At 50.1% G+C, this 18,340-nt stretch overlaps 1 pseudogene; it reads right to left on the minus strand.

Annotated features, from left to right (window-relative positions):
- Positions 1-313: 313 nt before the first annotated feature.
- Positions 314-18,340, minus strand: part of LOC106822090 (tubulin alpha-3 chain-like) — a 101,369-nt pseudogene continuing 83,342 nt past the window's right edge.

Below are 18,340 nucleotides of genomic sequence, written 5' to 3' on the forward strand. Positions count from 1 at the left end.
AATTCAATTGAAAATCTAACTCAGTTTTCCTAGAATTTAGTAAATCTTTGGGCTTTGAAACCTTGCATTGGAAACACTGACTATTTCACCCTGGGTTGTGTCACGTAGCAGTGGCTCCTTACAGATGCAGGTGGTGCTCCGCCCACTCCAGCTGCGCAGCCCTGTGCAGCCTGAACCAGCTTTCCATGTGGCCTGTCCGGCTCTGGGGTCCCACCCGCTCCTGTGGGCAGACGAGTGTGTCCCAGCCGAGCACCACGACAGACAGAGGTTGAACGCAGCCACTTTAATAGGGAAGCATGCCCTGTAATGCTACAGTGGGGGGAGGACACACAGGGAGGGCTGCCAGCCACACTCCCACTCAGCGCTCTTCCCCTGCTTTGGCCTCGGCTTCCACGGAGCCCACACCCACCTCTTCGTAGTCTTTCTCCAGAGCTGCCAGGTCCTCCCGGGCCTCAGAGAGCTCTCCTTCCTCCATCCCTTCCCCACATCCCAGCGCACGAAAGGCTCACTGTGCATACATGAGACCAAACTTAGGGTCCAGGCAGGCCCAGGCCTTGGTGATGGTGGCGGTGTTGCTCTGCATGCACACGGCCTGCTGCACTGTGGCCAGGTCTCCCCTGGGACGACGGTGGGGGGCTGGGAGTTGATGCCCACCTGCCAGAGAAGGGGAAGAAAGTGCTCTGTGAAGCTTCTGTCAAACCCAGAAATTGTGGCTGCATCACGGGAACAGAAGACACAGGTCCCCTCTGGCTACCTGGGAGAAGGCTCGGTTCACCCTGCAGTCCTTGAGCCCTTCTTGGTGCCAGGCAAGAAGCCAGTAGAGCAGGGTGCTGGACTCCAGACAAGGAAAACAGGGACAGAGGAGCCCCGGGGTCAGCCACCCTGACTGGGTCCCAAGCTGCCTGAAGGGATGTGTCCCAACAACTGGGACATGTGACAGGAGCCCAGGTGACAGGACTGTCTTCCTTCTGAAAAGGGACACTGCCCTGGATTCTTCATATGCTATTATCGCCACAGGCGTCAACAGGATGGGGATTAATTTCAGTGGCTGAAACCTCTTCCACCCCGACAGACTCAGAGCACACAACTGTGGCTCTGTCACGAGGGAAGATCTTACCAATGCTTTCCCACCAATGAGCCAGCCTGTGCAGAGCAGGGGGACAGGGACACTGTCAGAGGCCCTAGGACTGCTGCTCCCACTGCACCAGGAGGTGGCCTATGTGTGTGCCAAGTAGGAGGAAGGAGGTGACATTCCAGGCCTGGTACAAAGGGGAGGCATTCCAGGTTTCAGACCAAGGGACAACGTGACCAGAGGTTTCAGCAGCAGCACACGGGGTCAGCTGGGGCCCGGGTCAGCAAACACTGTCTGGAGAGGGCGAGACACTACATGGTCTAGGCTGGGTGGGCCCCGCGGTCTCTGTTGCAGCCCCTCAGTTCTGTCTTGGCAGCAAAAGCAGCCACAACAATCCTCCCATGAGCAGCTCTGCTGTGTCCACAGAAAACGCATTCACAGAACCAGGCGGCTGGGCCACCCACCACGCTGACCCTGAACCAGAGGAGGCCCAGAGGAGGAAGGCCCAGTGCAGAACCCCCACAGTGGGCCCAGCAGCAGCAGGGAGGGTCTGAGCAGGCAGAGGAGGCGTGACAAGGCTCAGGGAGGCACAGTCCCGAGGGAGAGGATCCCCAGGGTTCAGTGACCGAGGATGGACAAAGCTGGAGAGCGACAGCAGAGTTTCCATCCGTGTCCAACGGAAGGGGGAAAACTGTGGTCTGAGGCAAACTTGAGCCAGAATTTCTAGGCTTACCAAGATGGAAATAAAGATGTTGCCATTTTCCTCACAGAAAGATCCATGATAGTTTTTCTTTAAATCCAGCACTGCAGAGGAATTTAAGGTGAATGCGGTGTCTACACAGTCATGGAATGAAGTGATAGGGATAGCAGTTGGTTCACAGTAATTCCCCCATTTCAGATATCTGCACGAATTACCAAAATGCCAGGAAAATGCCTCCATTTCTCAGTCCAACCTACATGTCCCACACTAATTCTACCATCCAAGAAAAGGAACAAAAGTCCTTCATAAAATTTTCTACTCTGTTGTGTGATGACTCAGGAGGGAAGTTAAAGATGCCCCTGAATAGACGATCACTCTGGGTCCCTAAGTTACGGCCAAGAGCCAAGCTGCAGGGAACAGGGGATTCTCTGAAAGGGGCCATCTTTCATGGCAGGGTCTGCTGCTTGCTAATGGGTCGGCCCACTGCCCATCACCCAGTCCTACCTTAGCTCTAGTCGGGCCCCAATACACAAACTGGATGGTGTGCTTGGTCTTAATGGTGGCAATGGCTGCGTTGACGTCTTTCAGGACCACGTCCCCCCTGTACAAGATGCAGCAGGCCATGGCAAAGGTCACACTTGACCATCTGGTTGGCCAGCTAGAAGCAGGCACTGGTGATCTTGGCCATGGAGAGCTGCTCGTGTTAGGCCCTCTTGGCTGAGATGACTGGGGTGCAGGTGGCCAGGGGGAAGTGGATGGAGGGGTACAGGACAAGGTTGGTCTGGAATTCCATCAAGCCCATGCTCAAGGCCCCGTGGAATTGCAGGGAGGCTGTGAGGGAGGACACCATCTGCCCGAGATGACTGAGGTTGGTGTTCATGGGCTACTTGATATCCAGGTTGTGATGACATATTTCATAGATGGATGGCTTCCTTGTCCACCATGAAGGCACAATCAGAATGTTCCAGGGTCATGTGGGTGGTCAGGATGGAGTTGGAGGGCTCCACCACGGCCGTGGAAACCTGGGGGGCTGGGAAAATGGCAAGTTCGAGCGTGGACCTCTTGCCATAGTCCACCGAGAGGCGCTCCATGAGCAGATATGCAAACCCAGAGCTGGGGCCACCCCGGAGCTGTGGAAGATGAGGAAGCCCTGCAGCCCCGCACACAGACCCGCCTGAGAGAAAGCAGAGAACAGGAGCCAATGTGGGCAGAAGGCACAGAGCAACCTCCAGCCAGCCCCGGTCACTTCTCTTCCTCTGCAAGATCAAATGGTTCACACCCTCCACAGTGAACATGCATTGCTCTTAGAGGCAAAGCAGACAGACGGTCAAGATGTGTGGATGCACCACAGCCACACTGGAGGGTAAGACTGTGGACTCGTGATTAAGGCCTCGGTTTTGCCAAAATGTCCTTCTGGTCACATTCCAACTACTACCCTCCCGTCCAGGACAGCGTCCACAGGAAGCCTTCTCAGTGCTTTCCTCTCCAGTTCATATATCTCTTCCAGGACCAGGTCGACGATCTCCTTGCCGATGGGGCAATGGCCTCTGTGGTAATTATTGGCTGTGTCTTCCTTCCCGGTGATCAGCTGCTCCGGGTGGAAGGGCTGCTGTGGGTCCCTGTGCACTTCCTCCACAAAGAGGACACAGTGGCCACGAGTCTTTAGGCGTGCTGTTAACTCACCAGGGTGGACAGATCGGGACTGTACCCTTCTACCAAGCACACGCTGTTCCTTGTAGGTCAGCAGCATCGGTGTCTCACAGGACACGTCTCTGTGTAATACACAGACCACAACCTCACCCGATGGCTCTAGGAAAGAACAGTCAACTCGCGGGACAAATGCCAGCGGGACCAGTTCCCCAAGAAGGGAGGAGAGCTCTCACACCCGCACACAGGCAACTCTACATGACCGTGTTTCTTCCATCCCCATAGCTACAGCCAAGGGTGGAATTTAAAGATCCCTTACAGGCTAGACAGTCCCCAGCATGACTGTTGCTGGGCAGTCCCATCAGGGCACCCTATGTGGCCCGGGTCTCACAGGCTTCAAGGTGACATTCTGTCATCTCCTGGTGGCCACTGGAAGGCGCTCTCTTTGCAGCTCTCCTTGGAAACTACTTCAGACTTCTAATCTGGGGGAACCCAATGAATATTCTATAGTGAGCTTTCTGTGTCTAAGATGCAGGTAAAGACTCGTGCCCCAGCCTGAGGGAGCACACAGCACTAAGGAGGGACCAGTGCCCGGGTGCCTTGCAGACAGGGTCTACACAACCACCTGGCCGGGGCCGAGGAGGCCACGAGTGACTCCACCCCCAGCCCATCTCAGTGCCGGCCAACCTCACTGCAGGTTCTTCTCAATTAGGAGCCTGAGTCCCATGGACATGCCAGGCACTAACCTTCCAGTGTGTGACCTAACGTGACCATGGGCATACACTTGTATGTCTGTCCCTTCTGCAGGGGGATCCAAGGAGCCCATGGGGGGCTTTAGCAAGGCTCTCCCACCCTCCCAGGACAGCCACCCTGAGTGTCCATGTACCTACCGACACAGTGGGCTCCAGATCCACAAACACTGCTCTGGGCACATGCTTGCCAGCCCTAGTCTCGCTGAAGAATGTGTTGAACGAGTCATCCCCACCGCCGATGGTTTTGTCACTTGGCATCTGACCATCAGGTGAATTCCATGATCGAGGCAGTATCATTTCCAGCAGACATCGCCAATTGGGACCCTTGCCTGCCCCACGTGGGTAGAGATGCACTCACGCTTCAAACCAGAACATAAAGGTGAGACCCTCATCTTTACGGCAATCATCTGTCTATGACATGCAAATGGGACCTGATGTCATAAATTAATATTTGCAAGACATTTTGATGTCTGCAGGTTTTCTCAGTCATTACATCCCATGACCTGCCATGATCATTTCATATCTGAACACCCACCATCCAATGTGGATAGAGACACACTTGAACTATGAACAGGAATACTGCCATTATGAACTCATCTTCCAAGCAATCAGTAGGTAATATAAAAACTAATATAAAATAAGCAGTCAAGCAATTTTGCCTCCACCTAAGGACGGATTTACCACCTGTTTTAACAATGGCTTAGAAAATCAGACAAATATGAAATAACAATTTTTAGCCGCTGGACAACAGGCAGCAGAGTCAGCGTTTTCCTGCCCCAGAAGCCTGCTGGGGAGTTTCCCGGCTGCAGCAGAGGAAGGGAGACCCGTAGCCCAGGGATGCCCCGATTGTGAAGAGAGGATTCGGGGTTCGGGGAGGCCAAGGCACCTGGAAACCATGGTGCCGAGACTGGCAGGGAGAGAGCTGCAGGAAGAGCTCTGTGCAGACCAGTGGGGGGTCCCACGGAGCCCACAGCTGCGGCCAGCTCGGCACACATGTGTAGGGGACTCCTGAGCTCACAGCCGCCACGCTGGTAAGACCTCTCCCTCAAAGACACTGCACGAGGTCCTCAGAAGCAGGGCCCAGTGAGGCCTACACTCCAGGCTGTTCGGAACCCACCTAAGCAAGCTGAAAGGCAAGCCTCAAAGGTTCACACTGCTCCCAGGTGTATTGATAGCATCCCCAAAAAACCCTACACACAGCTAAAGGAATACCAAGAAAATCTAGCACCCGAGAATGTGAGATTCATAATGTCTGGTATCCAATCTAAACTGACCAGATATACGAAAAAAAATCCAGAAAATATGACCCTATGAAGAGAAAAAGCAACTAATAAAAACAGACCCAGAAATGGCATAGATGATAGAATTAGTAGACAAGGACATTAAAATAACTGTTATATATCCACATGCTCAGGAAGGTAGAGGAAAAATTAGCATGATAAAGGGAACATGTTTGGTATTAAAAAGACATAAATCAAAATAATGATAAAAAAGATAGTGTCTGAAATGAAAAACACACTGGATGTATTAACAGCAGATTATATACCACAGAAGACAAGATTTGAGGCTGATGAAAAAGTTCTGGAAACAGATAGTGGTGCTGGTTATACAACACGTATGTACTTAGTGCTACTGAATTATACACATAAAAATGGTTAAAGTGGTAAATTTTGTGTCATGTGTATTTTGCCACAGAGAAAGGTGATTCTCAGCAATAAAAGGAGCCATGTCGACATGGGCAACCACATGGATGAATCTCAAAACAATCACAGTGAGTGAAAGAATCCAAACCACAGCAACCAATGAACTCAGTGATCCCATTGACATAAAACTATAGAAAATATAGAAAGTAGATTGGTGGGAGGGCCAAGGGGGGCAGGTGGGCTCACAAAGGGGCACGAGGGAACTTGGGGTGATGGACATGTTCATTATCTTGATGGAGGTGATGGTTTCATGGGTTATCAATGTGTTAATCAATGTTAACCCTTGTAAGATTATACACTTTAAATGAGTACTTTATTTTTACGTCAATTATACCTCAATAAAACTGTAAATAAAAAGGCAAAATATTTTTCAGACATTCAAACACTGAGAGAATTAATCATTAGCAGAGCATGACGACAAGAGATGTGAAAGGAACCCCTCCAGCAGAGGGAAACAACAGGGGCAGCTCCAGTTGGCCGAGTGGTTAGTTTAGGCATGCTCCGCTTTGGTGGCCCAGGTTTGGTTCCTGGGAGCACACCTACACTGCTCATCTCTCAGTGGCCATGCTGTGGTGGTGGCTCACATACAAAAAGAGGAAATTGACAGCAGATGTTAGCTCAGGGTGAATCTTCCTCAGCAAAAAAAAAAAATTTAAAAAGGTAAACAGTACTAGATGGACAATGGTGACTAGAAAAGGAATGAAGACATCACAATTGCTACATATGTGGGCAAATATCAAAAACTTTTCACCGTATTTTTAAAATATAATTGAAAACTAAAGCCAAAATAATGATTTATTGTGGGGTTAATACTCATATAAAAGTAAAATATGACAGTCAATAGCAGAAGGCCAAGAAGGGGACACGGAAGTGGACTGTCATGAAGTGGACAGTGTCACCTGAAGGCAGACTGGCACAAACAGAAGATGGAGGCAGGAATCCTCAAAGCAACCACAAAACATGAAATGAATTGGCAGAGCCAAGAAGCTAACACAGGAGATAAGATGAAATCATACCAATAATTAACCCAAAAGAAGGTAGGAAAAGAGAGAACTGGGGACAAACGGGATAAATAGCAAACAAACGTCAACCTGGTGGATCTAAATCCAACCACGCCCATAGTCACATCAGTGTCCTTACACATTCCATGTAATTACCTAATAAAGGTGGATTGTCAGAGGGAGGAAAAAGCAGACCTGACTCTGTGCTAAGTGCAGGAAGCCCAGAGACAGGGAACAGGAAAGAGGAGAGAGACCCGGCAGGCTGAGGCTCCACCGCAGGAAAGGAGGGCGGCTGCAGGGGCAGCGCGGTGTGCATGCTGTGCCATCTGCTTTCTGCTGACAGCAGCGCGTTCTGAGCGCAGACGTGCCTTTGTCTGGGAGAGGGGAGGCTGGCATGGACAGACCGCCCCACCAGGTGTCCTCCAAGTGGCGGTAGAGGAAACTCCGCTCTGGATGAGGTGGGACAGCAGGTGTGGGAGGGGTGCATGGCACATGAAGGGGGCAGCAAGGACATTGCTCCAGCATGCAGGGACCAGGTGGTGATGCTGGGGCCTCCCACTCCACCACTCATCTCGTGCTTCTCCAAGAGCGCCACGGTGGGCTCCCACCTACAGCTGGGTGGACAGACTAGCAGGAACTCAGGGTCTCTCAGTTCTCTGATGCCCCCGATGGCCTCTGGTTGGGGGTGGGAGGCAGGCCCTGCCAGACAGCACCTGGCCCGCAGGGAGCTCCCAGGGAGCAGCACACACATGTAGGGTCCAGTGGGGAGAGCGCAGGCCAGGACCAACAGTGCTCCTTTCAAAGCAAAGAATTTCCCAGGAGAAGAGGGTCATTTCCTAATAATAAAGGGGCCGTTCACCAGGAAGACATCACAGTCCTCGATGGCTGTGTATCAGGAGAGTCATGGCTTCTAGACACAGAGCTTCAAATATACAAAGAAAACCCACAGAACTGAAAGGACAAACAGACGACCCACGGTCCGAGATTTCAACATTTGCTCCATCACTGATTGAGCAGCTAGACAGAGACGAGGACGGATGCAGAAGCCCTGGACGGCACTGTCACAACTCTGCCTGAACTGATGTTACAGAACACGCCCCCCAACACAGCAGAGGACACATTCTTCTCACGTGCACAGGGGACATTTGCCAAGAGACCACATTCCCCACCAACCAAAGACAAGTCTCAGTAAACCCCAAATAATCCAAAGAAGAGTTTGCTCAGTAGTGGGAGGAAAAGCGGAGCCCAGAGAGCCCTGAGCAGCCCCGCCTCCAGCTCCAGTCTCCATCCCTGCACCCTTGAGGGGTGAGCTGGCCCAGCCACCGTCACCACACCCTGAGCGTCCCTGCCTCCAGCTCCAGTCTCTGTCACTGCACCCTTGAGGGGTGAGCTGGCCCAGCCACCATCACCACACCCTGAGCAGCCCTGCCTCCAGCTCCAGTCTCCGTCACTGCACCCTTGAGGGGTGAGCTGGCCCAGCCACTGTCACCACACCCTGAGCAGCAAGGCCAAGACCCTCAGCTGCCCCCGCCCCCTGTGCCGCTGACACCAAGCCCAGCACCACGGGTAGAGTGCAGGCACAAGAGGGTAATTGTGACACAGGCTTGGGAACAGTAAAATGGTTCAGTGTAAGAAGTGGATATGGTTTCATCCACAGGAAGGAACAGGGAAGATGCACTGGTACCCAGACCGCCACAGAGGAGGAAGGCCAGCGAGGACCTTCCAGTGCAGGAGATGGGGAGAGTATGCAGTCTGATGCTGCTGATGGAGAACGGGGCGGAGGCAGCGAATGTGACAGGCCTGGCGGAGCTGCAGTGCACACAGTATATGTGCAGCAGCCCGGGGCCAGCATAGCTGCTGTTCACATCACAGGGGCCTCCACACCCCCCAGCAGAACCACCAGAATAGTGTGAGCGGGAAGAACGGTGGATCAGAGAATGCTCCTGAAGACCAGGCCCCACAGTGACTTCCCGACTGCACACAGGCCATGGTCCCCACCTCACTACATGTAGAGACCCTGTGAGTGACAACCACAGTGTTCCAGCCCTCCTGTGCAGGGAGAAGTGATGGAGGGGACTGACACCCAGGGTGCAGGAGAACAAGGCAGACCAGTAGAAGGAGCTGTATCAGGGCATAGACCACAGTGCCACAGGGACCCTCCTCACCAAAGACAGCCAGAGAGGACGGCCACGCAGATCAGGAAGATCAGGGACAGGAGACCTACTGTAAGCAGCCACCTCAACGTCAGCACCGCGCACCTTCAACCACCAACACAGAGGCCAAGAAATCCCTAGACCACAAGATGGCCAGGAGACGAAAGCAGCTGCCCCCCAGCTGAGAACCCCCCTCCTGGCTGAGCAGGGCGGGTGCGTAGATGCAGGCTTCCCGCCTCCACCACCGTCTGTAGTCATCCAACACGAAGAGATGGAGATGACATTCCAGCACCGAGAAACGAACAGAAGATCAGAGCAGAAGACCTCAAGGGCTTGCTTTTTGCCTGCTGACCAGATAGCTGGAACCATCTGTATTATCTCTGCAGCATGGGATCTTCATTATTTTACCTAAAGATGCCTCTTGGAAAATGACAAACTTTTTTTTTTGTTATGAAGCCTAAGTTTTCTCAATATATCCTGAGAGGTTTTGAAATTGTTTAATATCTAGTCAAGTTACATTTCTAAGAACCTCGTTTTTAATTTGTAATAAAAGTTTACAACTTGATATTTTTAAAAAACTTAAACTGCAAGCACCTGTTAGTAAAGGTCCTAATAAGAAACTTCCAATAATATATGTTTTCTGAATGCTGGAATTAAATTAGAAATCAGTAACACAAAGAAATCTGAAAAACCCCCAAATAGTTGGAAACTAATAACAAGAGAGGTTAAAAAGTATTTTCACTGGAATGAAAATGAAAACACGACATACCAAAATTTGTGGGATGCAGTTAAAACAGTGCTTAGAGGCAAATATATATAATAAACACTCATATCATAAAAAGTTACAAAGGTCTAAAATCAATGACCTATAAAACTTTTATAGAAAATGGAAGCAGAATGAACGTTTCCCAACTCACTCTATGAGGCCAGCATCATCCTTGTACCAAAACCAGTAACAGTATAAGGAACCTACAGACTAGTAACCCTCATGAACACAGACACAGGAAGTCGGTCAAAAGTTTCAAAATCAATGACATAGCTTTTACCTTAAGAAACTGAAAAAAGAGGGGCTGGCCCGGTGGCACAGCAAAGTGCACATGTTCCGCTTCATCGGCCCGGGGTTCACCAGTTCGGATCCTGGGTGCGGACATGGCACCACTCATCAGGCCATACTGTGGCAGGCGTCCCACATATAAAGTAGAGGAAGATGGGTACGGATGTTAGCCCAGGGCCAGCAAAAAAGAGGAGGATTGGTGGCAGATGTTAGCTCAGGCCTAATCTTCCTCCAAAAAAAAAAAAAGAGAAAGAAACTGAAAAAGAGCCAATATCCAAATTATGCAGGGAAAAATGAAATAATAAAGAGCAGAAATAAAGTAAACAGAAAACAGAGAGACAGAAAAAATAAGAAGAAAGTCAATGAAACAAAACCTGGTTCTTTTTTTCTGTGAGGAAGATTGGCCCCAAGCTAACATCTGTTCTAATCTTCTTCTATTTGATGTGGGATGCCACCACAGCATGGCTCAATGCGTGGTGCTAGGTCCACACTCGGAAACCAAACCTGCAAATCCTGAAACACTGAAGCGGAGCACGTGAACTTAATCATTATGCCACCAGGCCAGCTCCCAAAACCTAGTTCTCTGAGCTGAAAACAATCACATTGATAAATCCCCAGCCAAACTGATCCAGAGAAAAAGACACACATTACCAATATTAGAAACAAAAAAGAGGATGTCACTACTGACACTAAAAAAATATTGAAAGGATAAAGGGATATTATGAACTCTGTGCCAATAAATTGGATAACATAGATGAAATGGACAAATTCCTTACACCTATTAGGAACTTACTCAAGGAGAAACAGAATAAAAATTAAATAGGCAGTTAAAATGGCCACATCAGGATCCAGGTCATGTCAAATATGGGTATTATTTTCTCATCATACAATTATGAGCACATTACAGTTCAGGAATCTCAGACTACTTTGAGTTCTTTCTGATTCCCTAACCCAGCACTGTAATCTCCTAGCTCGTTAAGAGTGATGGTCTGGAAGCCTAGAAATTCTGCTTCTGGCCTCCTCCTTAGTCAGTGAAAGACAAGGGGCTAATTCACAGCCAGTGGGCTAATTCTGGTTCCAATCAAACTGCAATACTGAGCCAGAAGGAAAATTACCCTTCGAGGCAAAACAAATTCTCCAGAAGGTTCTCAACTTTGTGATGAGGCTCTAGGATGCAGAAAGCAGGACTTTAATCAAAACTTCTGTGGCTGGGATTTCCATTACATTCATCTTGAGACACAAACCCTTCTAACACAAATGGAAAGTACCTGGAATGGCCAACGCTATCTCAGAGAAGATCAGTGTAAATTCTTGTAGGTTAAATTCACACCAACTCATCACCACCTCCCCCTCACCTGAGGTTTCTCAATTTAGTTGGTTTAACTAAGTACCATGAACTCTTAAAATCATATTTAGGCATTTCAACTTGAGAAGATCTAGTATACCAACAAACAATGGTTGAATAGCTCTTCTGAAAGTATTAATCATGGTATTTCTCTTTTTAAAGACAAAGACTTTCCTAAAAATAGTAGTTCCTAAAAATGATGAAATGCACACATTTCTTCTAATCCAGAAGCTTCCTTTCACCTGTCAGGCAACAGAAGATACTTTTCCTTTACACTTGGAATACTTCACCTCTAAAAAACATTTTTGTGAGCAGCTTGATTTCATGCTGTGCAATGACCAATAACAGAAGCCTCAAAACCAACTTCTACAAAAGGAGAGGTTGATCCAGAGGTTACTGTGAGTTATTATATAGTTGCATGCTTTTTATAAAGTTTGGAAGCTACCACGGTGGTCATGAGGGGAAACAGAGGCTGAGATGATTACCCGTCAACCTCAGCTCCCTGGGAACAAGTGAAACTTGACCTGGACCATGTGACGTCCGGTCCCAGGGTCATTCTGGCCTCTCACCACATCAGGCTGTCTCTGGGCACTGCTTGTTCTAGAAGTGCACGATGACAGAGGTGATGGTTGGGTTCCACGGACATGTAAACTATTAACATATTGATCCAAGAATTACCCAGGAGACACCTATGAGCTGAGGATACAAAATGGAACAAGTTAAAGGCAGAAGCCCACCCTGTATGGGAAAACAGGAATCCTCGCATATCGCCGACAGAAGGGGATCTGCCCACGTCTGCAGACTCCCAGCCCTCCACCCCTGGCAGCCCCTGCACACCCACACGGCAGGAAGCGGCACACACGCGGACGCGCACCGCAGCGTTCTGGGTCAAGGCTGGAAACACCCGAGTCTCCGCGACACAGAACAGGCCGACTGACCCACAGCCACGCTCTGGACACCGTGCGGGGCAAACGACCGTGCAGATCGTCGGAGCTGAGACTGAGGGACCCGGACTTTCCGTACAATGAAACCACAGGTGCAAGAACACATACTGGGTGCTACCTTCGGTGCAAGAAAGAGGGGATGTCAGCACATCTATTCCTATTTTATTGGTTTTGTTTTTAAAAAAACTATAAGTATGAACAACCAGGGGGGAAAAACCATATCTAATGGGGGAAGCAAGATTTTTCCGCGTATTCCGGTTTCTGTCCTTATTACAAGACCTTGTAAATATTGTCCATTGTTTAAGCGCCCTCGCGAGCTCCCAGCACAGCAGAGACACGCAGGAGAGAGCTCGAGCGCAACACTTGGTGCTGCTTCCGAAGAAAGAGTTTGGAAAGGCGAGGGCAGTGGGTGCCAACACCTGACCCACAATCTCTGGACACGATCCTTGTTAGCGCCCGGTCCCGGCGCCGCCGGCCAAGGACAACGCGCTTGCACCGGACACTCCTCCCCCACAGCACGCCAAACTTTGGTGATCTCCGTCTGGCTGCACGCAGGCGCACTCCCACGTGGCGCAAGGCCAGGCACGCAACTGCAGGCCTGTGAGTCCTGATTGGCTCACTAGCTGCATGACTACCAGTGGCTCGCACGACTTCTGGGGGCGGGGCCAGGCTGGGTCCCCAATTGCGATTGGCTATTTTCCTGACCTGCCAAGATGGCTCTTTTGATTGGTCTTCCCTTTGGGCGGGAAGCTGTGGGGCTGGCGGCCGCGGGGCGTAGGGAGCCCTGATGGGGAGGCTGTGCTGCCAGCTCTCGGCACCCGAGCCCCGTCCGTCCGTGAAAGGCGGGCGCCCCGCGAGCAGCACCGGCCGGGAGGGACAGGGCCGGGCCTGTGAGGGGCTCTACAGCCCGCAGCGCAGCCAACGGGGAGGGCTGTCAGCGCCCCTCTCACCGCCGAGGCCGGCGTCCTGGGCTGGGACGAAGCTTCAAGCCTGGGCCTGTCAGGGGCAGACGTGTCACCGGACTCCTGCAAGCGCACCCGCGGCGGACCAGTGCTGGGTCCAGGGAGGAAGTGGCTGGGAAGCTCGAGGAGGGAGGGAGGGGTACTTCCGCCTTCTGGGAGACTTGGGACGCGGGAGCGGGTCTTAAAGAAAGTATCGCGAGGTTTCCAAGCAGCACGAGGGCAGGGCGGGCTTGGGAGAGCTGTGGGAATCAGCGCAGTGCGTAGACTGCGTGGAGATGGTGACACTGGCGGGTCTGGGCCGGGCTGGCGTGACGACGGCAGGACAAAAGATTTGGCTCTCCTGGGTGGGCGGAGGCCAGCAGGCAGCAGGTGCGGGTGGGACTCACCCACTAGGGGGGCATATGGCAGCGGGGGAAGATGGGGGCAGGAGAACCCCCACGGGGTCATTGCAGGAGGCCGAAGAATTACCCACCCCCCACACTTCGGTGAAAGAACAGAATTTCCAAGGTCTGGAAGGGTGACTGATGCCCTCAGTTTACCACCCCCAGAATCCCCCACTCCTGCTGCTGGTCCACAGGAGAGTGTGTGTTTACCCTACAGAGGAAAGAGCCCCTCACCTGGCTATTCTAAGCACGACCTGAATGAGCTGGAATTTCGTAGAGCAGGCAGCACCGAAAAGGAGTTGAATACAGAGAATATAAATACATAAATATAAGTTATGTATAATAATTTACAAATATAAATTATATATCAATATATTAATAAATATAAAGTAAAATTTTTTAAAAACCACATATACAAGGCTGGCCCCTTGGCCTAGTGGTTAAGCTTGGTGTGCTCCACTTCAGCGGCCTAGGTTTGCGTTCCAGGTGTGAACCTACACCACTTGTCAGTGGCCGTGCTATGGCAGTAACCCACCTACAAAGTAGAAGATTGGCAGCAGATGTTAGCTCAGGGCTAATCTTCCTCAAGCAAAAAAAAAAAAAAGAGCAAGATTGGCTAGAGATGTCAGCTTGATAATGAACCTGAAGTGAGTTTGCTCACCTGTTGCACAGCAAGCCAATCTCTGACACTGGGTGTAGTGGAAGAAAGCAGGAATTTTATTATTGCACAACACTGAGCAAGGAGGAAGGGCAGCTAACGCTGAAATCCCAAACTCCCCAAAAAGCTAAAAGGAAGGGTCTTTATTTGGGGTTTTGCGGGGGGGGGGGGAAGCATACAGCCTTGCTGGTCAACAGCTTTCCCACCAGCCTGTATCTCTTTGTGGGGAGGAGATAGTGAATCCAGATGCTTGTCCTTGGTGGTGTCTGTCTCCACGGAGGATAATGGATTCTGGAGCCAGGAAGCCAGGGAGTAAGCAGAGAAAGAGTGTTTTGGTTTTAACCCCATATATGCTGGGTTTAATGTGGGGAAACCGATATCAGAGTCCGTATCAAGCTTAGGGCAAAGCTTCCTCAGCAAAAAGTAAAAGATAAAAAAAAATTTTGAATTAAAAAAACGCAGATGCAAAATGTAGATTTCTTACCCTGCCTACACAGCTAGGCCAGTAGATGCATGGAGTAATGTTCTCAGTGGCAAGTCAAATGGCCTGGGTTTCAGCAACCCCTGCTTCCCCCACCATGGATCCAGTGGGACCAGCTCTTCAGCTCCCCCCACCCCCCGCCTTTGCTCTGGCAGCTTTCAGAGTGGGGTCTGGGTCAGGCCACTAGCTGGGGCTTCCAGGGAGTGGTGTTTGGAGAACCAGACATGGGACTCTCCCAGGGAGGCCCAACATGGTGGGTACAAGGAGCTGGTCAGCCTCGGGCTAAGAGGCTACAGGAGTTGGAGGAGGGTGCACCACTGGTCAGGGCTGGAGCAGGTGGGGACAGAGTTGACTGCCACTGCCAGGGCTGGAGGACAAGAAGGAAGGGCTGGGAAACCAGTTCATGGTGAGGTGTAGTGAGGATGATTGTGGAGAGCTAATATGGGGCAGCATGCTGGTGGGCTTTGAATGGTGGAGTTTGGGCTGAATTTGACCCTGGGGAGAATAGCAGACTGGGGGAGGGGACAGCATGGGGACAGAGAGGACAGAAGCTGCAGGAGACAGACAAAAGTGGAGGAAAAGATAGAAAGGAGGACTGACTTGGGAGAAATGTAAGACTTTTTCCCCCAAGCTCCCCCTGTCCCCCGCCAAAAAAAGCCCTCAGAAACTGGGGAGGCCTGGACTACCTGAAATGAATGAGCTGATTTGAGCAATCTGATTTGGATACTAACAGAAAGGGGAACTCCAGGAGGTAGGACATAGGGGCATCTGGGTTGCCTGTGGCTTTGTAGACTCAGTGATTAAGAGGAGTGGGGGAGAGTAACACCTTCACCTTGTTAACCTAAAAACAAAGAGCCAAAATGAGAGGCAGAGAGGCATTTATGCTGGGATAAAAGAATTGTAATTCAGGGAGCACAAATTCAGGTAGAAACCCAAATAGAGTCCCGCTAGGGAGTAAATGTCAGGGGCTTTTAAAGTCACAGAAGGGAGGTTTGCATTACAAAGAATGTTAATTAGGATGTGTGGCAGAAAGCTAATCTTAGCTAAAGATAGTTGATTGCTAAGGCTAGCCAGAGGGAGGCAAAGTCCATTACCCATGATGTTACCAATCAAGGGCTCCATCTGCTCTCTGCAAGACAAGAGCCAGTCAGTCAAGAGACAAGGTGGGGGAGAGAAACAATTTTTTTAAGCAATGACCTACCTGATCTGAAGGTGGAAGACTTTCGTCCATAACAACTCAGGGGCTGGCCCAGTGGCACAGCAGTTAAGTTCACATGTTCTGCTTCGGCGGCCCAGCGTTCGTGGATTCAGATCCCGGATGTGGACCTATGCACCGCTTGGCAAGCCATGCTATGGAGGCATCCCACATATAAAGTAGAGGAAGATGGGCGTGGATGTTAGCTCAGGGCCAGTCTTCCTTAGCAAAAAGAGGAGGATTGGCAGCAGATGTTAGCTCAGGGCTAATCTTCCTCAAAAAAAGGCGGGGGGGGTAAACTGATTTGGAAATAACTTATATAAGGCAAACAGAATTGGGGAGGGGGCTCAGGAATGTCAGGTGATGGATGACCCCAGACCATTCAGTGCCTCTCTGTAGACAAAAAGTTTCAGATCTTCTGAATGCGACATTCCTGAGGAATCTAAGAAAACCTCAGTTATTTCTTTATCAGGGACAGAAGGGATCGTTTGGGCACAGGCCATAAATTTTCTGGTAAGATATTCTTTTTGCTAGTTACTGATTAGCTTGCCTATGTGCAGCTGTAAACGTTTTTCCGGAGCAAATTGTGAGAATAAGATGGGGTGGAGGAGGATGTGCCGGGGGTTTTAGGTAGGGGAGGGGGAGCATGTGTCCTTGCTTGTTGGCACCTGCCCACCAGCCTGCGTTTGGCCTTGAAGACTGAATTTCTTTTCCCTTGACGGTCTGGACTTTCTGGATAGTTTTCATCTTCAGCCTGCATTTGGCCTTGTGAGGCTGAATCTTGATGTCTGGACCTTGACTTCCTGGGAAAGACAGCTCACTCACATACTAGGAGGCTCAGAAAGGCCTGGCTAGTTTTGAACAACGGTTGATTATGCTGAGTATGCACAGCTGCAGTGAGCAAAGCTTATCCCAAAGTTGTTTTTTTTCTCTTCTAGCCCAAGGAAATTTTTTTAACCTCTTCATTCTCAGTTTTAATGAGCTGCAGGTTTCTTGCAGCATTACTCAGTTCAAAAGTTCATGTCCTGTGGCCTCCTGGTTAAGTTTGGCATGCTCTGTCAGCAGCCTGGGTTTGGTTATGGGCACAGACCTACACCACTCGTTGGCAGCTATGCTGTGGTGGCAACCCACAAAAAAAATAGAAGATGATTGGCACAGATGTTAGCTCAAGGTGCGTCTTCCTCAGGGGAAAAAAAAAATCTTGTTCTGCCCTATTAACGTGCATAAGTTTCATTTCCTTCATGGCTTCCCAGCTCCATTTTAAAGCCTTTAGACATAAGTGACTCTACTTTATTTCATCTTTCACATTTTCCCCCTTTTGATCAAGGTCCTTCTCTGAAGGCATCACTGATCAACCATAGATTTGTTTGGTCCTCTATTGCTGGGATGGACCTGTCATGTCTCATGTCGAAAGGGGGAGATTTTATTTTCCCATTGGTTATTCCAAGGGGTCAGTGTCCTAAGGGTTAGGCCACGTTTGAGCAAAAAGGAGGTCGTCAGGAAATGACTCAGGCAGTTTCCTTGCCTGGGGATTTCATCTGGTTACCTGAGGGTTCAGGTGAATAAGCCTTATCTATCATTCCAGTGCCTTGGCTGACCATCATCTTGGTGTTTGCAGAAGTTCTGGAACAGATCTGAGTGAGTAGCAGCACAAGAAGCTTAAACAGCAGTGCACATAGCAAAACTCCAATAATAATCACGAACAATGGTTGAATGTTTGATAAGCAATGATTGAAGTCCTGATCTCACCCGAAAACCTATACCTGAAGGAAGCCGTCTGAAACATCAATAGGGAACCAGAGGATGTCATTCAAAGATCCTGGACAGGAGACATCTTGTGCTATTTTTATAATTTTTCCAGCTCAACTTCACTGGAAGAGTTGATGCAGGTACAGCAGGAGGTGTTGGCTATGACACAGATGCCACCTTATAGATTAAAGGATGTAATAAAGTACCATTCAATTACCTAACATCATGTTCGCTGAGGGATCCAGGGATCATTGTTGTTGAGCTAAGGCGTCAGCAGTAGAATTTGCCAGTTTTGCTATGGTTAGGGCTGCATTTTTTGTTTTTATGTTCTTTGGGGTTTTTTTGAAGAAGAAGATTAGCCCTGAGCTAACATCTGCTGCCAATCCTCCTCCTTTTGCTGAGGAAAACTGGCCCTGAGCTAACATCTGCGCCCATCTTCCTCTACTTTATATGTGGGACGCCTGCCTCAGCATGGCCTGATGAGCAGTGCCATGTCCGCACCTGGTATCCGAACTGGCGAACCCTGGGCCACTGAAGCGAA

Source organism: Equus asinus, chromosome 8 (assembly GCF_041296235.1).
Source record: "Equus asinus isolate D_3611 breed Donkey chromosome 8, EquAss-T2T_v2, whole genome shotgun sequence".
NCBI classification, from domain to species: domain Eukaryota; kingdom Metazoa; phylum Chordata; class Mammalia; order Perissodactyla; family Equidae; genus Equus; species Equus asinus.